This window comes from Pezoporus wallicus, unplaced genomic scaffold (assembly GCF_028554395.1).
Source record: "Pezoporus wallicus isolate ANWC-B61680 ecotype Strahan unplaced genomic scaffold, APGP_CSIRO_Pwel_v1 contig_8042, whole genome shotgun sequence".
NCBI classification, from domain to species: domain Eukaryota; kingdom Metazoa; phylum Chordata; class Aves; order Psittaciformes; family Psittacidae; genus Pezoporus; species Pezoporus wallicus.
In genome coordinates, this window is record NW_026639380.1 from 1,391,343 (window position 1) to 1,416,622 (window position 25,280).

The window sequence follows — 25,280 nt, forward strand, 5'->3', positions numbered from 1 at the left end:
CCTCCCTGCTCAAGCATGGTCACTTAGAGCTGGTTGTCCATAACCATGTCCAGACAACTTCTGAGTATCTCCAAGGATGGATATTCCACAACCTCTGTGAGCAACTTGTACCAACACTCAGTCATCCTAACAGTAAAAAAGTGTTTCCTGATGGTCAGCTGGAACCTACTGCCTTTAAGCTTGTGCCCATTGACTCTTGTCCTGTGGCTGGGCACCACTGAAAAAAGCCTGATTCCTGGCTCCATGTTCTTTACACTCAAGGTATTTGCATGCATTGATGAGATCCCCCTGAGGCTTCTCTTCTCCAGGCTGAATAGTCCCAATTCTTTCACCCTTTCCTCATAGGAGAGGTGCTTCAGTCCCTTCACAGCCCCTTGTTGGGCTCTCTTCAGTAGCTCCATATTTCTCTTGTACTGAGGAGTGCAGACCTGGGCAAAGCATTGCAGGTGTGGCCTCACCAGTGCTAAGTAGAGAGGAAGGATCATCTCCCTGGACCTGGTGGCAGCCCAGGATACCATTAGTCTTCTTTACTACTTAACGCAAAACTAATCAAGAGGCTTTCTTATAGCTGTTTGATCAGCCCTTGATAAATGCTTGGATTATGCTGGTTTTACTTTTTTTTTTGTCTATGTTTTAGGGAGAGTGAAATTATGGCATTGAAAACAACTGAAGGACTTGAACTGTTTTAAGATTCCTTGGGTGAATGGCCATCACTCAAGTAATTTTCCTGTCCCTTTTGTGTTTCTTTTTAGTATTTCAGAACAGGAGGGAAGCACTAAATAGAGAAAGCAAGCTCTTACAAAGCTTTCACTCAGTGTTTTTTTCTGAATCCATGTACAGAAATGAAATGCAAAGCAGACAAAGCACATCCACAAATCCTGTCACTCTTCTGAAGATCTGGGAATTGCAATGATGTCTCAACAGTTCAGTCACTGTCATGTTGTTTGTAGAGGTTAAAAGTCACTGTAAATGCACATGGTAGAAGACTGTAGCTTGTATATGAATGAGATGTCAGTTGGTAGTCAAGATTCATCAGAAGAGTTAGTAACTACATGGTTTTTACGTACCTCCAGTTAATTTTCAATGATGAGAGCATGCTGTCTGCTTAGTCTGTCAATGCAATAAAATGGTAAGTAATTTGTACTGGCAACTCACGTATAGGTTTAAATAAGGTAATTAGTTAAGGAATATTTTTCAAATATTAGATCTCAGTGCAACAAAACAATGAGAAACAAATCTTTTGGACTTTTTTCAAGCAAGGCTGTTACTCTTTGTTGCAAAGGAATTGTCACAAAATTATGTACTATGAGTTCATTCTACTGCTCACTATGATCACAATTAAGCCTCAAAAATTGTTACTGTCAGTTTAAGAGGTATGAAGCTGAAAAGACAGTTTGCACTGCAATTAATTTTATTACTGTTAAAGACTGGATAATCATAGGCAGCTGCAGTTGATCAATCTGGAAATCTCACACATTTAGGAACATGTGATTTCTCTTAGCTTTGGGTTGTGGTGTTTTTGCAGTTAAATTATACCCATTTCTGTGTAAAAAGTAATCTTAAATGTCTTTCCTCCTTCACCACCTTTGTCCAAACCATCATGAGCAGATTAAGTCCTGTCTTAAGCATTTTTAATGCAACTGGGAATTCCTTGTGATCAGATTTGGACTGCTGTATTGTTCTTCTATGGATGTAGAAGGTACAGAATGTTAACTTTACATGCTCAAATTAGACCTTGGACTCAGAAAATTTTCACTTCAAACTCTCTTTTGTAGTATTATGAGATAAAGTTCTGAATTTATAGGATTAAAGCATTTTCCCATAGATTTTCAAATTCATAGAGCTTGAGTCTGATATACAACTTTAATGTTTTAGCTGAGACCACAGTGTAATTTTTGGCTACACTTAAAAATATATAGATTATATTCTAGACACAAATATTTATGAAATAATAGATTAAATTCTACTCTTTAGGTGGTTGGTCCAACTGGAATTTTACACTGAGTGCGTGAATTACCAGAGATTTATGCTTCAGTTGAAGAGCACAGACTTAAGTGTTTAAAACAATCTTCCTATCTTGCAGTAATACTGGATTTATTTTTAACCTTAGAAAGTAAGTGCACATGCCAAGAACTAGTAATGTTATTTCTCTACTGGACTTAAAGTTTTGAATTTGTAACATTTGACTTTTTTTTTTTAGAATAATAAAAGCTCTGTCATGTTTTCCAACCTTCAGTTACTTATTGCTTACCTTGTCACTCAGCTATAGGGTTTTATGTCTTGGAGAGTGAGAAAATCATAGGCTAGAACTAACTAGAGGAATGCTCTCTCTAAAGTAGTTATTTTTAAAAAAATGTCACGAAAATTTAGTTGTTGCTAGGTATGAAAGGGGAGTACAGTTTTAAAACTGTTTTTTATTATTATTTAAAAGTTTATTTAGACAATTACAATAATTACTGTCACTGTTATTAAGATATGCATTTCTAAATGTAAGATAATTATTTTTGCATCTACTTTATAAACAAAATCAGTGACTTTAGAAAACAGCATCCATTTGCCAACTTGAGTTTCCTGTGTATTTCCTCAGTACAGCTATGCACTATGCATATGTGAGAAGATACAGGAAAATGAGGGTCTAAAGTGCATGAGATGGGAGATAGAAAAGGGAATTAGAGGCACATAGTGTCAAGAAAAGATGGCTTAAACAGACCCTGTATGCCTATATTTAAGGTGGAAAACTGACTCTGACAAGGTCATATGCATAGGGATATGAATAGTTCTTCAAAGCAGTCTGTTGTCAGGAAATTTAGACTTAAGACAAATCTTAGGTTATTACTTCTGTCCCTGAGTGATACTTTCAGGAAGGTATTAAAAAAATAAACTTTCTTTCTGAAATTCTAATTATATTGTAAAAATGTAACTTCTTAGACCATTTTGCCTGGTAAATGAGAGTATTGAAGTACTCCAGCACTCAGCAATATTCAGAATCTTATCATTTTATGTCACTGCGTATCTGTGTTTAACAGCTGAACTCAACAATCTCACCTGAAGTGATAATTAAATCGGGAGTTTTTCCTTTCTCACAAAACTGGTTGCCAAAATCTTCAGTGGTAGGCTTGTGCCTGAAGACACATATGCGATCTTGCACTGATTTAATTTTGAAAGTGAGCTGTCTCCTTGCATTTGACTCTTTGTTCTTTTCTTTTTCAATTCACTTCGAATTGACAGTTATGCATGCTTACAACTAGGGCAACAGCCACAAGCTTGCTCTCTCATTTTTTGTTGGTTTTGTTTTTTTGCTTGGTGCATATCAAATATTATGCCAGTTCTAGTAACATGATAGACATTAGTAAAGACTGTTTTCAGTGTACTCCATTTGGTGGCTAGCTTTGCCACTTCTGTTGAAATAAACTCACCTAATAGTTTAGTTCTCTCTTCCTTTGTTTTGTCTGTTGCTAGCCTGGAAGAATATACCAAAGATAACAATAGTGCTGAGTGAGGAAGCCCTGTGTCCAGGCTGGCCACCCAGGCTGTAGATGCAGGAGGGAGATGTTTGACGCCAGGTGACCTCAGCATGACCCCACACCAACTACTTTTCCTGCAAAAAAGCAGCATTTGCTGACAACAAATGACAGCAAATTACACCCTTGCTGTGGATGAGGTTTCCAGTTCATTCCTGATCATCACATTGCATGGTTTTGTCACTGCTCTTTGAGCGGGGATATGTTGCACCTGCAGGTTTGCATTACACTTGCTGATGCTGTAAACTGGTATCCACTGGTGCTCATGAGTCAGGAATGCAGATGTGTAGAATTAGTAGGAGCTAAGATGTATCAAAGACTGATGAAGCAAATTACTCAGTATAAATTTTCTGCCACTTACAAACTTATTCTAGTATAACTTCTTTATATACAATTACAAAGACAATGTACTGTAGCTTTTTATAATTTTCCAGTTCCTTGTTTGGAAAAAAACATATAAAATATCCTCAGTTACTAAAGTGATTTTGATATTATGGAAATACAGTATTTCCATACTGTTACTGAGATATACTCAGTATCTCAGTTACTGAGATATACACAGTAACAAGGATACTGAGGGTATCTCACAGAATTATTCATACAAGACTGACATGTTTTAGAGAGAAAACAAAAAGGGTGTATACAAAGCATGCCCTTTACTAACAGATACTTTCTCTCACAGAGACGGCCATACTTGAAATTATGTGATTTATATAGGTTAATGGAAGTTCTTTCTCAAAGGAAAAACACTGCTCCCTTTAAAAGCAATTAGTATTACCATGGAGTTCACTGAACAAATGAACCCATCTGTTTGCATTTACCACTGTCAAACCAAGGCAGAGCCCTGCTGTTAATTTCTGGTAGACATCGACAGGGCTCCACAAGCAGAATGCCATCAGAGTGCTGCTTTAGTTGGTATCTAAATTCCCCCTCCACTCTGGTTTTGGATCTTGAAGGTGGATGTCTTTCCCTGTGCAAGTCTGTGCATGCAAACACACCTTTCTAGGGCCCCACCAGGCAGGGGCAAGGCACTTTCTGCTCCCCTTACAGGAATCCTGTAAGTGGCATAATGGCAGAAGCTTATAGGTGACATGATGGCAGTTATGCATCATTTTTTTTAAGCTAGTTGCAGACCAGAAGCAAAACCTGCATCCATCTTAAAGGTGTACATTTATAGCAGGTGAAGAAGGAAGCTCAACATGGGAAGCAGCCAAGAAGCCCATCCTGTATAGTATATTTGCTTAGTTGGGAGGCAAGTTTTATGTTCCTTTTGCAACTATTTTCCATCTCCCTCACATACTGCAATTTTAACTTTTACTCTTTTGTCCAGACTATCATGAACTTGAAACATTAGTTTTCTCTGGAGACAAATCAGAGTTGTTCAGAGTGAGAATACTGTGAGAAATAGCTAGATTGTTACTATTATTGTATACATCTCTGCTCAAGAAATAAATTTTATGAATAATTCATAACACCAATGTAAACAAGTAATTGCCACCCTGGTATGTAAATAATCTTATTTAGTTTCAAATAACTGAGAAGTTAAATCAAATCTTACAATAAGGAACACTACTATGACAGCAAGGTCATAAATACATTATGAATAGGTACATCTGAAAATTCACTTTCCTTTGCTGGATGAATGAGTTTTAGCTTTTCTGGAACATGCCTTAACAATAAAAAAAATCAGGAAATTAATTTATAAATGTTAAAAAGAAGTTTTATTTTCTACTTTAGGCCTACTTGAAAATAATACAAGTCATTAAAAAATTCAAAGAAACAGACAGAAAACCAAAACCAGACACTCATAACTTTTAACCTAATGTTTTATTTTTATAATTTCTGTATTAAATATCATTGTGAAGAACTTCAGCTTCCATGATGTGTTCTTACAGCTCAATGCTACCAACACCAAATCTGCTGGATGCTCAAGTATTTTATGTGATTCCCAGAAAATAATTGTTTAATTACAAGGTAATACCAGGAGAGAGGAGAATTCTCATTCTGAGGTACAAGAGATCATTATATGCTTTGTTTTGCTATATAGAAAAAAAAATAAAAATAAAAAATTATGGTAAACTTTATTTTTGCTTTAGAAAGACCATTTTCAATAAGGGATAAATACAGAGCCAATTCATCTGGGGTACATAATTAAATTTTAACATTTTTAATTGAGCTGTTTCAGAACATTTTAATACACATCCAAAAAAGACGCTGATGAAATAAAACAAGATGTTGTCTTAAAACAATAAACCAATATTAAATACGAAGCAAAACTAAATATAATATTTTTATAAATATATATAATTTTTTTAAAGAAATACAAAGAGAATATAGCAGTAAAGATTAATGCTAGGAACTCACAAAAATGTTGAACTTTCTAGAAAAGCATAAGAACATCTATAGACAGATTTAAGGATAAAGAATGTTTGAAAAAGCATGAAGAAAACAAGCTTTGAGTTATATTGGTCACAGTTTTTCTTGATTAAAGGGTTCATTTTTTGACTGAAAAATCAAATTTAACTGATCAATGAGACTTGACAAGATCTACCTTATAATTTTGATGACATGACAGTCAAAAGCATTCAGAAATAGATATTATGATAGAAGATGTCAGATGACAACTTAATTCATGCCATATGAGGAACTATTTTCTATCACATCAGGAACTTTGAAGGGTTTTAACAACAGTTACAGGAGCTAGACATGTTAAAATGAGGATTTTCTGATGATTTGAAACTTGCACTTAAGTAGTTCAGGAAAATTCCCTCATTAACAGTATTTAATGATGATTTTCAATAACTCATGGAGCAGCCAATATTTAAAAAAGACAAATGGGATGATCAAACTAATTATGTCTGTCAGCCTGTCATAAAGCCTTAAGAAAACAGTGGACAAACCGATAAAAGACTTTATTAATAAGGATTTAAAGGAAAATAATGTAATTTATGCCAACTGGCATGAGTTTATGGAAAACAGATCTTGTCAGACCAGCTTTATACCTTTCTACTGCTGAAAACAGAACAAATTATCTATGGATAAAAGTGAAAGAAGCAAGCTGTGAATACAAGATGAAGTCTGAGGCCTCACATCAGTTTTAGGAAGCTGTTACCCTGATGTCCACAGGATGCCTACCTGAATAGGAGATCCCACTGAAGTAGTCAGACCAAAGGAACAGCTCTTAAAAATATCACGGCCATATAGGATCTTCAAGTGGTATATGCTTTTTGTCTCTATTTCTCTCAGCCTTCCCACTTCAGGAAGGAGGCTGGGACTACCCTCAATAGGTTTCTTGGAATGATCACATTTTGGGGGGGAAAGGGTTCCTTGAAAGGGTTCATTGGTAAGAAATTTAACATTATGAATGCAGAATATTCTTTGTTAGATGGACTCAGCATCAGGAAATAATCTGATGTGTACAATTTGCGGGAGTAAAGACAGTCAGAGTGCCTATATTTGGCACTGTTGCCATATCACACAGGAATTCTCTGTGTAGACCAGAAGTTACTGATTAAGAAGGTCAACTGCAGACTGAGAAGATGTCATGGAAAAACCACTAGAATAGCTGCAGATTGGAAAGATACTTCAGAGCATGAGAAGTCATCTACCATGTCTGAAAGCTTAGCAAAGATTAAGGTGTGATTTGATAACCTCTTTTAAGTGCCTACTGAGGAAACAGAAGTTTGATAGCGGAGAATTGGTGTCCCATGGTTATAAATTGATGTTAAATTAAAAAAAAAAAAAAAATTAAAAAAGACAAAATTTTCAACCACAAGAGTTAATAATAACCACTTAGCAAGGACTATAGTGTTTTTTCCGTTACTTGAAGTCTTTAAAGGATGTGATTATATATTTTCATTCAAGGTACACTTAATACCAAAAGGATTTAAGCCAATATAACTATAGAGAAAGTCAGAACAGATGTGTTAGAGCTGCTCATTGTGATTCAGCTCACATGTATGATACAAAGGCTGTTACTATCACCACAGGTTATATGCCATAAACAGCTGTACGAATATAGCTGAGAATAATCTATTATTTTGAGACACCATTAACTGCCCAGACTTTCAGAACTATTTACCAGCTGGGAGGCATAAGAACTTGCTTGTGGGTGAAATTCAGAGCATGCTATTGCTAATTTTAAAGGTGGAATTTCATTAAGAGACAACAACCTGGGAGCAAGTAGAAGGATACAATTATCCCATACCTTCAGGTGTCTTAACTGCGGGATTGTACCATGGCAGGCACTGACTATACATTGTGCTCCTGTCATCTAGCTCAGGGAAACATCTGTCAGAGTAGCTTAATTATTCCATTGGCAGTCTAGGAAGCAGAAATGTCTAACTTTGTGCTCTCTGAATTGCATTAAATGTAGGTACCTACAGTAGGTGACATAAATATCTTCCATTGTGGGCAACTGTTTGCACCAAGTGAAACGCAAAAGGTAAAAACAAGTGTATCATCACAGTTTGTCCAAAGAACATGCTTAAACAATGCACCTAACTCACCCTGGAAGTCAACAGTGAGTAGACATCTGAAAGCACAAATGATACTAAGCTCTTAAACACCTCTGAGTTATGGAGAAAGTCAATCAAGGATGCACAGCTTGACTTTCTGGAATTCTGTGCTCCAGATACTTCATTTCCCTGCAAAGATGACATTTAGGACTAGGACTACTGTGCAGTAGTCCCAGAGAAGCAGCTGCATTTCCAGCCAAAACTGTTTTGTGCCTGATGTACCTTTGGGCTGTTTAGAACTATTCCTATCTCTCAGGAGAACTGAGATACTCTACCATATATATATATATATATGTGTATATATATATGTGTATATATATTCCTATGAATTAAAGTTTTTACAATGCATTTGTGCTACAAGTATATAAGACCAAACATTAAAGCTGAACTTTTCAAGTGCCCCTAAACATAAAAATATGAAACATTAAGGGAAGTCTTATAGACCTGCTGAGGATAGTGAGAAAAAAGTCAAGACACTCTCCTAAGTTTAGATTTCTAAACAGCTTCTCTAATCTTGTTAGGCAAATAAAAGTTTTATTCCTTTGATGTACAGATGTAATTCCCCCTGGTGCTAATGAGAGTTATGTGTCCATTCAACAGAATAAACCCTATAATTTAAGGTATATGTGGAGAGGGACTTCAAAGAAAACAGATAATGTCTGTGATAAATAGTCTGTGAAAAGTTTGAACATCTGAATAACAATCAATATTTTTAGTGAACTTGAATTTTCTAATATATGCCAAGAATTCTGCTGTGCAGAAATCATAGAATCATAGAATAGGATCACAGAATAGCTAGGGTTGGAAAGGACCCTAAGATCATCTAGTTCCAACCCCCGGCCATGGGCAGCGACACCTCATACTAAACCATGTCACCCAAGGCTTCATCCAACCTGGCCTTGAACACTGCCAGGGATGGAGCATTCACAACTTTCCTGGGCAGCCCATTCCAGTGCCTCACGACCCTAACAGTAAAGAATTTCTTCCTTATATCTAATCTAAACTTCCCCTATATAAGTTTTAACCCGTTACCCCTTGTCCTATCACTACAGTCCCTAATGAAGAGTCCATCCCCAGCATCTCTATAGCCCCCTTCAGATACTGGAAGGCTGCTATGAGGTCTCCACACAGCCTTCTCTTCTCCAGGCTGTCCCTGAGGGACACCACTCGTTACTGGTCTCCAGCCGGACACTGAGCCATTGACCACAACTCTTTGTGTATGGCCATCCGGCCAGGTATTTCTCCACTGAGTGGTCCATCCATCAAATTGATGTCTCTCCAATTTAGAGACAAGGATGTCGTGCGGGACAGTGTTGAACGCTTTGCACAAGTCCAGGTAGATGACATCAACTGCTCTACCCCTGTCCATCAGTTCCATAGCTCCATCATAGAAGGCCACCAAATTGGTCAGGCAAAATTTCCCCTTAGTGAAGCCATGCTGGCTGTCACCAAGCACCTTGTTGATTTTCATGTGCCTTAGCATGCCTTCCAGGACAATCTGCTCCAAGATTTTGCCAGGCACAGAGGTGAGACTGACTGGGCTGTAATTCCCCAGATCATCCATTTTCCCCGTCTTGTAAATGGGGGTTATATTTCCCTTTTTCCAGTCATGGGGAACTTCACCTGACTGCCTTGATTTTTCAAATATGATAGACAGTGGCTTAGCAACTTATTTGCCAGCTCCTTCAGGACCCACCAATAGATTTCATCAGGTCCCATGGACTTGTGTACATTCAGGTTCTTAAGATGGTCTAGAACCAGATCCTCTTCTACAGTGGACCTAGGGTCTTCATTCTCACAGTCCCTGCATCTGCCTTCTAAGACTTGGGTGGTGTGGTCAGAGCATTTGCCAGTGAAGACTGAGGCAAAGAAGTCATTAAGAACCTCAGCCTTCTCCAAATCCAGGGTAGCCAGTTCTCCCGAGAGCTTCCAGAGGGGGCCTACTTTGTTCCTAGTCTTTTATTCGCTACATATCTATAGAATCCCTTCCTGTTATCCTTAACATCCCTAGCCAAGTTCAATTCTAACTGGGCCTTAGCTTTCCTAACCTGGTTCCTAGCTTCCCGGACAACACTCCTGTATTCTTCCCAGGCTGCCTGTCATTGCTTCCACTTTTTATAAGCCTCCTTTTTTCCCTCAAATTTTCCTCAGCAGCTCCTTATCCACCCAAGGAGGTCTCCTGGCCCTCCTGATGCACTTATTTCTACTTGGGATGCAACACTCCTGACCTTGTAGCAGGTGATCCTTGAATATCAACTAATAGTCTTCGGCCCCCCTGCCCTCTAGGGCTATATCCCATGCGACCTTACTAAGCAGGTTCCTGAAGGGGCCAAAGTCTGCTCTCTTGACGTCTGGGGCAGTGAGCTTGCTGCACGCTCTTCTCACTGTCCTGAGGATCTCGAATTCAACTGCCTCATGGTCGCTGCATCCAAGGCTGCCCTGGAGCATCACATTTCCAATGAGCCCTTCCCTGTTGGTGAGCACGAGGTCAAGCATGGCACTTCTCCTTGTCAGCTCCTCTATTACTTGCAGAAGGAAGTTGTCTTCCACACAGTCGAGGGACCTCCTGGATTGCTTGTGCCGGGCTGTACCGTCCCTCCAACAGGTATCAGGGTGGTTGAAGTCCCCCATGAGAACAAGGGCCTGTGAGTGTGAGGCTGCTCTTATCTGTCTGTAGAGTGCTTATCGTGGTTTAAACCGTTTTTGGCGCTCAACGTGGGGCACGAAGGGTTGAGATAACAACAGATCTGACCGGATTAATAGTCATTCGTCACAATGCTGATTTATTGGCTCTCAGAATTGTTCCTGTTGATCTCACAGTTTCAGAATGTAGTACCTTACTTAGAGCCGGTATTTGCTGTGTTAGTGTTTATCAAGTGTGGGGCTTGGGCTAAGGTTCTTGTCTCACTGTACTTTATGGCAATGGCTTGTAATACGGGTGGGCTCCAGCAGCAGGGCGGGACGGACGTGGCTGTGGACTTGTACCTGGCCGTCCGGCTGCTCTTCACCGTCCTGGCCTTCGCCCTCGCCTCCGTCTTGGTGAGTTCGCGGGGAGCCGAGGGGGAGGGGCCCCGGGAGCTGGCGGCTGCTGAAGCTGCCAGGGAGAGTGGCCCTGGGGACCAACCGGTGGCGGGAGCGGGGCCGGAGGCCGCGAGGGGACGGCTGCCGGTGGAGGAGGTCGGGGCGGTCGAGGAGAGGAAGGAGGCGGCTGCCGAGCAGCGGGAGAAGGCGGTGGCCAAGCCCAGCCCCGCAACGGCCGAGATCATCCCCCGGAAGCTGCCCGCTGCGCCCCAGGAGGACGCAGGAGACCACGCAGCATTTCCCAGCAAGGCAGAGGAGGAAGAGCTGGACTCAGGAAAAGAGAAGCTGGCGGTGGGAGAGCAGGCAAGCACAGCAGCTACACCAGCCTCAGTGACAAGTACAGCAGCATCGTTAGAGAGTTCTGAAGGCTCTGAATGGCCTTTGGGTATCCTTGGGACCTGCCTGCTGATTGTGATGGGGATCAGCATGTTGGCACACATACAGAGTGTGTTCTACCCACAACCATTTTGTCTGATCTCAAAAGTTAAGCAGAGTCAGGTTTGGGTCTTGTCTGGGGTTAGACGACGATATAGGGGGACCAAGAGGTTTTCTCCAAGGCTGGACAGTCACGAGTGGCAGGGTGTGTGGGACAGTATGGGCAAGTATCTAGTCCACTGGGCCCCTCCAGTGCTTTGGAAGAGTCAGAGATGGAAGGCAGCTGTATGGAGTCCCCAGCAACAAGCTGCAGAAACTGCTTAAGGGGACAGTGAATTATTTTAAGCCTGATGGGCCCATGGCACTTCAGGCCATCAGAGCAGAGATGCAACATAGAGATGGACTCATGATCGAGGGGTGGACTTAACAATGGACACTATTGCCCAGGTTATTCACTAGTGTGAACACTGCACACAGTCTCTCCTGCTCTGGAAGACTGTTACAAGAGATGGAGCCTGACATCATGGACCAGATGGACGCAGCAGCATTATAGGGATTGGTCCATGCATTAAGAAAATGATCTTTTTCTCTTGGTCTGTGTGTATATGGATATCTATATGTGGGAGAGCTATGGTGTACTGAAAATGTAGGATCTGAGCATGACGTGAATGGTATGGAGTAAGGGGTGGATAATGTCCTGGGTTCAGCAGTAGCAGTCATTTTTCTTCTCCTTGGTAGCTGGTGCAGTGCAGTGTTTTGACTTTCAGCTCGGGAACAGAGCTGATAACAATGATGTTTTGCTTTGGCCAAGGACTTTGTGAGCCTCATGCTCTGCCAGGGAGGAGGGGAAGCCGGGAGGAAGCAGAGACAGGACACCTGACCCAAGCTAGCCAAAGAGGTATTCCATACCACAGCACGTCATGCCCAGGATGTAACTGGGAGTTAGCCGGAAGGGCTGGGACTGCGGGATTGGAGGAGGTATCGGTCAGAGCTTGGTCGGGCGGGGGGGGCGAGTTATTGGTTGGCTAGTGGTGAGGTGATGTATTCTCTTCCCTTGTTATTTCCTTTATCATTATTATTATTGGTGGTAGCAGTAGTGATTTGTGTTATACCTTAGTTACTAAACTGTTCTTATCTCAACCTGTGGGAGTTGCATTCTTTTTGATTCTCCTCTCCGTCCCTCTGGGAGTAGGGGGAGGGAAAGAAGAGGGGGAGTGAGTAAGTTACCTGACTGGGTTTAAACCACGACAGTTCTTCATCTGCAGATTCCTCTTGATCAGGCCATCTGTAACAGATCCCCACAGTAATGTCTCCCATAGCTATATTCCCTTTAACCCTGACCCACAAACTCTCTGTTAACTGCTCATGGGTCCCCAGGCAGAGTTCCATACTCTCCAGCCTATCCCTAACATAAAGGGCAACTCCCCCTCCCTGCCTGCCAGGCCTGTCTTTTCTAAAGAACCTGTAACCTTCCATTCCAACATTCCAGTCATAGGAGCCATCCCACCATGTTTCTGTGATGCCTATTATATCATACCCCCATAGATGTGCACACATCTCTAATTCCTCTTGTTTGTTCCCCATGCTACGGGTGTTTGTATAGAGGCATCTCAGCCAAGCTCCAAATGAAGCCTGCTCATTGGTTGGAGCGGCTGGGATATCTCTACATTGCTCCAAGCATTTATTATAGGTGCTGGCAACTGCCTGGGTGTGTTGGGATGGAATGGTGCCCCCCTCCCCCAACACATCTAGTTTAAAGCCTCCTTGACCAGTCTGGCAAGCCTCCTACCATAACTGCTTTTCCCCCTATCAGACCAGTTCCACCAGTCCCCATTAGACCTGGCCTAAAAACTTGAGTCCCTTGTTCAAGATACCCAAACCCCTGACTGACACCACCCTTCTAACCATTTATTAATCTGGCCAATCCTCCTAGCCTTTTTGGGGTCCTCCCCTGCATCCTGGAGAATTGATGAAAAGACCACCTGAGCTCCAGAGCCCCTAACCACCTCTCCCAGGGCTCTGTAGTCCTTCTTTATGTTCCCCAGGCTACTGCTGTCTATATCCCTAGCACCCACATGGATCAGTAGAAGTGGGTAATAGTCTGTGGGACTTACTAGAGCAGGCAGCCTCTCTGCCACATCCCTGATCTGTGCCCCTGGTAGGCAACACATCTCCCTTGAGACTGGGTCAGGACAACAGATGGGTGCCTCTCTGCCTTTCAAAAGTAGAGTCCCCTACTATTATGACCTGCCACTTTTTTCTGGCAGCACCAGTAGAGATCTTCTTTACCAGGGCACCAGCCGTTTGTTTCTGGTGTGAGTGCGCTTCCTCATTAGCCCCCTGCAGGACAGCAAAGCGGTTCTGGGTGGGGACAACAGATTTAGGAGGAAGCCCCTTGCTTTTAATTGTCCTCTTCCTCCTTTTTCTGTTGGTTTTTGGTTTTTTTTTTGGTGCTGTTTCCCAGCTTCCAGGGTTAGTGGCCTCTTTCTTTCCTCCAAGAACTACAGGGGATGCTTGAAGCCCCTGCACAGTTTGGGCCTGGAGCAAGCATTCCTGCTTCCCCTCAGCTTCCCTGACACCTTGCAGTCTATTAACAGCATCCCGCAGCACAGCCCCTGCTGCAGGAGCACCTCCACCAGGGCGCACCCTCCCATCACCAGACCAGTGCAGGCACTCTCCTCTCTACACCCCGAGCTCTGCACTGCAGCCTCCCCTCTCATCGGCTCTGTCTGGGTGCCTACGCTGGCCACCGCCGGGGCAGCCAGAGCAGAGCTCCCGGACCGGGCCTTGTTCATACGATGGGTGCTCACCATCCCGCGCAAACTGCCTTACCGCGCCCCTGGTCGCTAGCGTGCCCTGGGCAGGTTTTTACCCAGCCAGGGCTGGTGCCGCCCCTCCTGGCTCCGCCCCCTGTGAGTCAGCTGCTCGCTCTCGTCAGCTGACCTGCCGGCTCCTGGGCAGGTCCCGTCGAGGACTTGAGGCTCCCTCGGTGGCTCTTGTCGCTCCGAGTTGAGGCTCCTGACGCTGATCTCCCCCCCGCTCCGGTGTTGAAGGCGTCCTCTCTCGAGCTACTCACCTCAGCAATTCAGCTACTCACCTCAGCAGTCCAATCCAATACATATATGTCCAATCGAACTATAGTAATCTAAAAAGACAAAATGCAAGAACATTGACAAATTTCAGAATTACTGAACTACAGCCATAAAACTGAAAGTCAGTCTAATTTTATTGTTTGTAGAAAATTGTAAAAGACACAAATGTGACGTTTTTATCTGAATCTTCTTTGATATAAAAGGAATCCCTATTAAGCCCTAAGTGAACCAAAAAGACAGTCAGATAGACAAAAAACTAAATTTTAGATGTTCATTGCATTTCTGAATCTCCTTTTATGTGTAGGATTTTGATTTATTGTGGGCTCAGTAATATATGTGTAATCACTACACCAAGTTCAAAACTTGGACTGAACATTGGAGCAAAAGCTGAGCAAAGGCACTGTGTTCTCCCCTTGCTGCTGCAGTGATGATCCATGCTGGGATTTTACATTAAACTATGAAATAGAACCACAGTATGCCTGGTACCAGACCTATAATATTAATACTTCATTAAGATCACTAGTACTTGTGTGGACTTGCTTGGTGGGTGTACCAGAGCCATTCAACCTGACAAGCCTGGTAGTGCCTTGAGGAGGTGAATTCCCCACTTTAGGTATTTGGAGTACAGATGTCTGCGTCTGTCTCCCTGTCTATAACCTCCTAAGTGTTAGAACAGTCCCAGAGATAAATTAATCTCATCCCACAGTAAATGTCTACCACAGACCAGATTAACTGGTCATTTAGTTTGTCCATTTAATTTTGTTGAATGTACAGTGTAGGAGGTAAATAGCTCAGACGTACATCTAAAGCCAGGCAAGAAGACTCCCACACCTAGTTTATCCACTGATGGAGAAGTTCATCTGACCTCCAGTGACAGATACTGCAATAACCACTTTAGTCAGAGTATTCCTGCATTCATTATCATTTGTAAAGCATGAAAAGCATCTGCAAATTAAGCCAAATATTTTAATATAGTCTTTCATAGACAAAAAAAAAACAAAACAAAACCAAAAAACAGAATGTCATATTCTTACTTTGAGTCTTTTTTTCTTTTACCTGCTTGAAGTAAATGTACACCTCACTTCATTTTCATCTTCTTCAGGTTAAACAAATCCAGTATTTTTGATACTTATCCGCAGGTCAGGTTTTCAGCATCTGTACTTATCCCAAACATTATCCATTTGATTAAAGACTTTTTTTTGCTGTGGTATGCAAGGATGGCTGTAATATTACCGCTAAGATCTTATCACAGTAATGCAGACACTAGAGAAAATCTGCTTCAAATGCTGTAGTCATAATTTTTCTGCATGGATTTTTTTTTTGGCTTTTTTTTTTTTTCCAACATCATAAGTACATTCATCCTTGTTCTCTTTGTGATTCAGGTCTTTTTCAGCCAATGACTTAGCTTGCTTATTCCTGTCTATGTACAATAACTTGCCCTAGAGAAATAGCATGATTTTTTTTTCTTTGAATATCATGAGAATAATTACAATCTTCTCACTTTGGTTACCCTTCATACTGTCCTGTGTCCAGCAGTAGCAGTCACTTTTCTCCTTCTTAGTAGCTGGTGCAGTGCTGTGGTTTTGACTTTCGGCCTGGGAACAGCGCTGATAACACCAATGTTTTTAGTTGCTACTCAGTGATGTTTACTCTGACCAAGGACTTTCTGAGTCTCATACTCTGCCAGGGAGGAGGGGAAGCCGGGAGGAAGCAGAGACAGGACACCTGACCCAAACTAGCCAAGAGATATTCCATACCACAGCACGTCATGCGCAGGATGTAAAACTGGGGGCAGTTGCTCGGAAGGGGAGATTACTGCTCAGGTTGGGCTGGGTATTGGTCTGCGGGTGGTGAGTGGTTGTATTCTCTTCCCTTGTTATTTCCCTTATCATTACTATTACTGGTGGCAGCAGCAGTGGTTTGTGTTATACCTTAGTTACTGGACTGTTCTTATCTCAACCCATGGGAGTTACATTCTTTCAATTCTCCTCCCCATCCCTCCAGGAGTGAAGGGGGGGGAGAAAGGGCAGGGGGGCTGCGTGGCCCACTGGGCTTAAACCAAGACTCATACTTAATGAGCACTCTTTGGATAGTGGAAACAGCTCAACTTCCCATTTACCTGTGGCATTTTCACCTAAACCGTGTTTTTCCGGTTTCCTTCTAGAAAAGATACAAGAGCCCTCGTTGAAAACAGTACTGCAACTGTGACATGACATCTGCTATTTCTCCTCCATCCATAAGGCCTTTACCTCGGGTAGGAGGAAATTAAGCTGGTCTGGCATGATTAACTCCTAACACAAATGTTGGCAATCATTCATCCCTTTGCTTTTCTCAGTGTGTTCACAGATATTGGCTCCATGTGTTTTTCAGAAGCAGAAGTTAGGATTTCTGCAATTTTCTGGCATCTCCTTTATAAAGCAATGCACCACTTCTGCCTTTTGCTTTTTTTTTTTTTCATATCCATCTGTCACAACTTCTCAGAGAAAGCCTAACATTGAGCTTCTTTCAATTAATACTTTCAATGCTCTATAAAAAAAAAAAAATGTCATCAGATGAAGGCAGTTTGAAAACATCTGATTAACTCAAGTATCAATTTGTTTCTTGCTATACCAGGCTGAATTCTTGATCCTTCATGCCTGATCTTAGTTATTATAATATCTGATAGCAAAGAGCTTTTTAGAGAGAGCGAAGAAAGTCATTAAATGATTACGAATTTTCAGCATCATATGTCAATCATTTTCAATCTCTGCAGGGGTAAACTAACCTCCTCTCTTGTTTTCACCTTACCTCTGGAATACTTACTAATAAGTGCCTTACTATTGCAGCTCATTTCCTCTAGCAGTTTCCTTTTGTCACTCTGTTTTTCTAACCCAAACTTTAATTGCAGTACTGTGTGTTTGCACCCATCCTCAGTAATTTGACCTGATGTCCATTTTCTATGCAGTTCTTTTCTGTGCTTAAAATGTCAACTAGATATTTCATCATAATTACAGTTTCTCAGTCCTCTTTTCACCTTCTCCTCAGAGAAGCCATTTGAAACGAACTTTCCTTCCAATTCTCTGATTTCATTGAAGTCTGACTTTCTGAAAACCATGGTTTTCACTTCTGCCCGTATTTGTGCACTCTGTTTGAAAGGTCATGAAATTACAATGTCATGTTCACTCGTACCCAAGATATCTTTCAAGTTGATGGCCTCAGAGCTCTTTGCTCTTGGTTGAAATAATATGTAGAGTTTCTCCCTTATAAATGCCCCACAGTTTTGTTACTAATTGGAAGAATTTGCAGGGCACTCAGTGTCTGTCTATGTCCATTTTTCATGAGTTGTTTCTGTTATTAAATATTTCTACTGATGATTGCTCATTTAAGGGTTTTAAAGGGTCAGAATGACATCGCGTACTCTGGCTTACAATTGCAACAAATATTTGTGATCAAGAATATTAACTGGCTAATTCTGTATTTTGTGAGACTTTGCCACTTTAATCTCTTATATTTCAGTTTCTCTTTATTTGTATTTTAGTGCCAGTTATGAGTATCAGCTATAGCTGAGGATTCAATCTTCTGAGACACTCTGCATTCATCTATAAAGATAATTATAATAATAATTATAATAATCCCCCATGTAATTCTCATATGCTTTCACAATAAATTTAATTCTACTCAATTCCTTTGCTTTCCCTGTATTGCCATTTTGTCTCTACTTGTTCAGCACAATGAACTTCTGTGGGTATGCATAAGTGTGCATGCCTGCACTACCTGAGTATTGAACTCAGAGGGTGATTTTGTATCTTAAGGAGGCTAAATAGCAACAGATAAAAGGTGTTTCTTTGATTTCTAGAACCACAAGTGACAGCTAAACTGCCTATAATCTGTAGATTTAAATACTTCTGTGCACAAAGGGCAAATCCATGAAAACAATTTAGGGACGGCAGCAACCTCAAAAATACTTCAAGTATTCCCTGTTATTCCCTGTTATGGAAATAAAGAGAAAACTATCTTAGCCATATAGAAGCAGAGACATCTTCATAAAAAACAGGAGTTTATTAATCTTAATAAATCCTGTTCAGATCTTAATTTTAAAAAGTATTTGAGTTTTCTCCTACCTTACCATACATCCTTTTGGTCACATTTTTCAATTACTTTAGAGGTCTTGGAATGGGAACTAGACAGACTGATTTACTCTGGCTCATGTTTCATATCAAACCATATTTCAGCATCATATCCATTAAAGACAAACAAAAAGAAAACATAACAAGGATTCAAAGGCCTGAGAAAAGTGTGGTGTTTTTCTATCCTGGAATTAAAGTACTGAGGAATTATCATTTCAATCTGCATTAAAAGCAAACTATAATTTTTAATCCTGTGTGTCCTTAAAATCCAGATTCAATGAGGTTTTTAAACACCTGCTCTACTTCAAAGTATGCTCACAATTGCTTTATTGGATCAGTTCCTAATTTGCCCAGAAGCATAAATGGACCTTATTAAAAGTCAACAAGCATGTGCTCAGTGGCTTACTTTCAAGTTATTTCATTTGAAGCACAGGGATCCAATTAATTCCAATGGAGATGTTTTACAGATATTAAATTTACATATTAAGTACTAAATTGAGGCCAAATTGAGGATTACTGATGGTCTAAAGGCTTTCGATTCTATAGCTGTCTGCAGTGCAAAACTCTTTTTGTGGAATATTTTCCTGTTATTAGACAATTTTATAAACTGTAGAGTTATAACTCTTTCCACTTAACATTCTTTTCGTAAATACATGCATCTTTCTTAAACCAGCACACAACCACGGCATGATAGTCAAATATAGATAATAAAATAAGTTAGCGTAAACAAATGATAATGTTTATCCACTGGAAATATTACATACTGAAATCCTTAGAATTAATTTTTGGAACACTTTAGCTGTATCTTGTTAAGATGAGGGTTGGTTCTGATTTATACGGTCGCTGTGAGCTCCTTATTAAACTGTCACTCAGAGAGTAAAAGAGTGGAAAACCCATTACGGTGTTAATTAGGTCTGTGTTAGTTTTCAGACTGGTGACAGCTGCCCGGACGTGGCCTAGCATGTATATTATCAGAGTGGCAACACTACCTCTGTTTGGGTAGAAGACTGAACAGTCATGACAAAAGGGAAAAGGATGTTGTTTTGTCTCTTAGAGGTCAGTAGCACAATCCAGGAAAACGCTTCAAAGGGTAGATTTATTTTCTTGCAAAATATGGGTAATGAGAAAATATGCTGCATCTTCATTTCATCTAGCTCTTTTTTTGTTTCTTTCTTACCTGGGTGTAGCCGCCTTGCACAAACACCAAGTTACATACTTCTAGGTACAAATGTTATTGAGAAAGAAATAGATAAATTCCCAGATAAATTTATTAGATAAATAATACCAGAGCACTGTATTGTTCAGAAATGTTGTGTTTCCTGCATGACCTCAGCCACAGGATTTCAGGAAATAATTCCATGATAGAATAGGTGTTTGCATTTCTGAGCTGTATCAGTCTGGGCTTAGGTGATAGGTAGCCCCACCTCTTGGTATCTTTCCGCTGTTAATTATTTTCAGTTTCAGAAAGTAGGGGGTGAGACAGAACTTCCTAATGTGATATGGAGACTAATCAAATTTTCAAAAGTAATCTTGAAATTTATGTCCCTGGTCTTTCAATCAGACTTAGGCTGCACTATACACATGTGAAACAAACTAAGGTACAGTATTTGGATGTTTGTCCATCCTGTTCATGTAAGCCTACACATACCTGTGGTAAATGTGTAGTAGCAAACCCCACTTCCATTTTGTAGGAACATATCTGGAAAGGTTAATAAATTCCTTCAAATTGCCTTGAATTTACTCAAAGCTGTTTTCACTTAGCAGCTAATACTTCTTATAAACCCTAGAAATCCATATCCTCACTAGTAAAGCATTCACTTGTTCATGTAGCCAGCAAAGTCACATTTTAAAAGCAGAATATTCTTTGCTAGACCAATAAAATATGTCTTAAGTAGTGTCTCAAAACTAGAGTGAGTCAGGTCAGACCCACCAAAAGTGATAGTTACCACCTCAGCCCCAAGTGATTTTTCTTCTACTTCCAAATAAAAAGTCCTCTCCTTTTTTGCTCCTGCATTGCACTAGCAGATGACCTTCAGCAGTGAGTCAAGCAGATATGGTACGCAAACTGAATCATTGATTAATCAAGTATTTTTGGGCTGACACTGATATCTGTATTGGGAAACATGCTGAAGATCTACTCCTATGCACATTGCTGTTTCTGCTCTTTAAAAGGTAGACCAGTCCACACAAGAACCTGATGTGAATCTGTTAAAGTCTGTGTGCAGTCTCGCCCTGCACTGGTTAGGCTTTGTGACAGGGTCTCGTGCTGCACCCTGCTGAGAAAAAGACCTAATGCATTTTTCCCCATCTCTAACTTTGATGACTCCCTGATGTTATTTTCCTCATGTTTCCATTCCAATCTCACTTGCTTCTACGTACCATATTTAATCATATCTTCTGTTACATTTTTAAAATTCAGCATTTAATACTGAAAATTATATGGAACTTTTTGACATTTAAAACACCATGGGCTGCTCAACAGAAATGACCAAAGTCTGTCAGGCCACAATTAGCATGCAGTCAAAACTTCCTCCATGCATATAAATTATTCCATCTCCCAAAGTCAGAAAGAACAGGTGGATGAGACACTAGTACCATAAAGTGCTGTTGACTAAACCAAGAAGCAGTAATTGGGATGGGAAAAATCTTTCTGCTCCTCACTATTTAGGCTGAGCTCATGGACTTGCTTTTAGTCAAAGGACAGAAGCTGGTCTGGTAGGTTAGTTTTTTTCTTCTCTGAATTAAGGAGTGTCCGCTCATGAAACTTGCATGTCATCTTGCCTCCATCATCGCCTCCTTTGGAGGTATCTACTGGTTGAAGGTTTAAAAAAATGGCAGATAATCCATGCTAGAAAAAGGAAATTGGATACATATTGTTCTTTTGCCAATAAAAGACAGTTTGCATTACTAGCTTTCTTTGAATTACCTTTATAATTCTATGGGTAAGGTCCTCTAGACAGACAGTGCATGAGGAATCACACTTTGGAGCTGTCTCCACTAAAGCAGGGATGCTAAGGAACAGTGGATTTTCAAAGGAGGGCACAACAAAACTGAACCTGCTATGAATATTTCAGGCTTTCTGATGATTTTATCAAACTCATTTTAATGTCTGATATAAAAGAGGATTCAAACATAGGATAGCAATTAGTTTCCCTGTGTTCTCAGAAGCAGCACCTGTCCAGCCAAAAAGGGTTTGGATTTTTTTGGTTCAGTTTCATATTTTTGAACTTGGTTGGAAAACAAATTACTAGAAATAGCAACATGTGACTTCATGTGGAGCTTAAAAATTGGTAAAGGTGTAGTATATGACCTTTTAGTATATGAAAATTTATGGTTCTATACCAGGGATACCCAGATTATTTTTTATATCCAATGGAGAAATAAAGGGACATATCATTTGAGATTTTGATACAGAAAGGAGACTATGCTTCAGAAGTCAGTCAAATTCTCTTATTTTTCACATGACCAAAACCAAACCAAAAAACTATTGTTAAATGAAGATTGCTACATCCATAGGTATATGCAACATTTCAGCATGCAGATTGTTGAAGGGATGCTAGTGAAGGCAAAGTGATTTAAATTATGAAAGATTTCTAAAGGTATCATAATTCAGGAGTCCATTCATAGCAGAATTGAGTCCAGCAGTTCTAATGAAACTGGTAAGACGCAGCAGCTGAAGTTATAATGAATTAAAATGTATACAACAACACTAAAGTAAAATAATCACTATTAGTCAATCCTGAACTAGTTACTTTCATGTTTATAACTATGTTTATTCTAATAATCACTCTGTAAAACACCCAGACAGTTTTGTTTCTGACAGTAATACCTTGCCAGAGGAGGTGAAGTATATACTTTTATTATATAATCTAATAATTTTTTTTTATTTCTGAACTTGAATTTGCCTTTCTACCTTAATTGGTTTCTTCATACCAGAAATTGAAATCTCACAGTATAACAGAGCAACACAAAACAACAGTCTCTCATGCCATTATGTTTACTTCCATGTGGGAGGTTGAAAGAGTATTAGATTTGTAACAGCAATGCTATAAGGAAACACTTGGTCTCCTAGCCGCTGTAATTATTATCAGCTGCAGACTTACTGTGTTTCCTCTTATTAATGTTATCACTTGGCACAGAATTATAATGCAGGTTTAGCCAGTTATTTAGCCATCGGTGAAGCGGCTTAACTCTGTAAGTCATGGTATTAAACAAAATTCATATTCGTTCTGAGATGGCATTGTCTGCAATTCAGTTAAATAAAAATGAAGTCAGTTGGGAAATTGCTATAGTTGGACTGGTTACATATAATAGCATAGAAAAAATACAGGGATTATAAATGAAACTAAACCCTTCAGTAAAGCCTTATATGCTAGACATTATTTGGATTGCCTTCCCCTCCTTGCCCGATAATAAACTATGAGAAAAAAAACCCTCACTAAATTATTTCCCTTTAATTAGTCAAATTTCAAGTAGAATATTTTTCACCCCTTGTCTTCATTTCCTGGCAGAGAGCAGAACAAATTAATTAATTGCATTAAGAGCCATTAGAGGAACAATATAGAATACTAAATCTGGTCAATAATAAACTGACCTATTGAATCATCTTTTAGTAAATTAAAAAATAATTTTAATAACCCACAGCCTAAAGTATTAAAAACAACATCAAACCTCTTTTTGTTTCATGCGTAAGAAGTAAAGGAACCGAAGAGCTAGAGTCCAAACACCAAGTTCTCTGCTCATTTGTTCCCATGGATCCCACCAGCAGCTTCAAGTTTTGTGTCAACCACTGAAACACACAAATGATGCCAAGATTTACTTTCATATAAACCAGCACAGTGTCGGTCTACACCAATCTATGCTGCTGCAGGTGGTGCAATTTTCTGAGTAATACACTAGAAAGATCAGGATATTTAGAAACCCAGTATTACCCAGCACTGCCATGGAGAAACTTGAAAACAAAGTTAGTTAGGTTGCCACTCTTCCTCCTGAGAAGCCATTCTGTTTATCATATCTAATAAGGCTAGATCAGATTAAAAAACAAACCAACCAACCAACCAACAAAAAAAAACCACTCACAAGCAAAAAACCTAAACCTGCCAAAAATACAAAAATTGAGTGTGTTTTAGTTTTCTTTTTTTTTGGCTTTTAGTTTGTTTTTTTTTTTGGGGGGGGGGGGTTGGTTGGTTTTGGATTTTTTTCAAAAAAATATGTCTCTCAACAGAAAACTTATTAAAAAATGGTATCCAAAATTAAGAACAGTTTCTTAGGAACACAGCAAGGAATCACAGACCCTTGATGATGATTGATAGATAGCTGAAATGTAGGAGACATAATTATCAAGCAATGAAATAATTCCCGTATTCCACATATTTGCCTGTTTACTGGATGGATGTGAGTGTTCACAAATTTTATGTTCATTGTTTGATCTTTATATATAATTTATACACACCTGTATATGTATGCATATATATACAAATAAAAGTCTCTTCAGGCAATGTGTCTTCAAGGATGCTAACGGTTATTACTAAAATGAACAAAACAATCTGCTTGTGTCTGTGGTGGATGGGATGAGAAACAGTGAACTTACTTAACAACGTGAAGGAAGATGCAGATTAATCTTTATTAGAAGGGTTTGTAAAGTGAAGCAATATCCAAGAGTGAACAAACTAGAATATATTACATGGGAGGTGATAAGAGTCCCCATTTTTTAAGGTCTTTACAAGCAAGCTGAAAAATGCCAGAAGAAAAATATGGTTAATCCTACATTAAGGGAAGAAAGCAGAGCAGATGATCTCTTGATACCCCTAGACACCCAAAGCAGAGTTGTATATATCATTGTAGAGGCCAAACACTTGTATTAAGCTCAGGTGTTTAAGAGTACATTCACATGATAGTCTTAGTTTGGCTCCGGAAAATGATTTCCAAGGGAATTTTGCAATTGTTCTTACTCACTGCACCTTGGTTTGCATATCACAGAGGTCTCGGGAGACATGAACTCTGTCCCCTTTAGGTAAAACTGAACTGGAAGAAGCACTTTGGGATCACAATAAATTTTAGCTGCTAATTAGCAATCAGCTCATGGGGTCAAACTAAATTTGTCTAGAGGAAAGTGATTATAGTGCAGACAAAGGTCCTTACACAATCTTTTTCGGTCTACAGAGCCTCTCCTGTTAGATCATTCTTCTTGTAGACATGATAACGGTTTTACAGGTTATGACCATAAGTTCCTAAGGAACTGGTGCAGCCAGGATCTGTTGTACTTCCGAGTCCTGTAGCACAGATAAAAGGAAAGTCAAACAGAGGAAAATAAAGGGAGAGACAGAATTTAAGGTAAGTAATTTTTAGTCCCTTTTAAAAACAGGAATAGTTCTATTAGACTACATTTATGTAATAGATTAGATCATCTATATACATGTCTATTTATACACATGGATATATATTCATAACACTGAGCTTCAGTCAGCTGAAGGCAAGTCAACAGGCACCAGGAGTCTGCTCAAGCATCACTATCCCTCATCTTTCCAAAGTAAACATTTCTAATACAGATTGCAAATGAAATACAAAGCTTTTTGCTAAAAGATGATG

At 39.9% G+C, this 25,280-nt stretch overlaps 1 long non-coding RNA gene across 1 annotated transcript in view; it reads left to right on the forward strand.

Moving 5' to 3' along the window:
* The window catches only part of LOC130602030 (uncharacterized), a 42,672-nt gene extending 17,664 nt beyond the window's left edge, over positions 1–25,008 (forward strand). Inside the window, exons 2-3 of the long non-coding RNA XR_008972802.1 lie at positions 16,751–16,840; positions 24,855–25,008. This is a non-coding gene — a long non-coding RNA (uncharacterized LOC130602030). The remainder of the gene's footprint in view (positions 1–16,750; positions 16,841–24,854) is intronic.
* Positions 25,009–25,280: the final 272 nt, after the last annotated feature.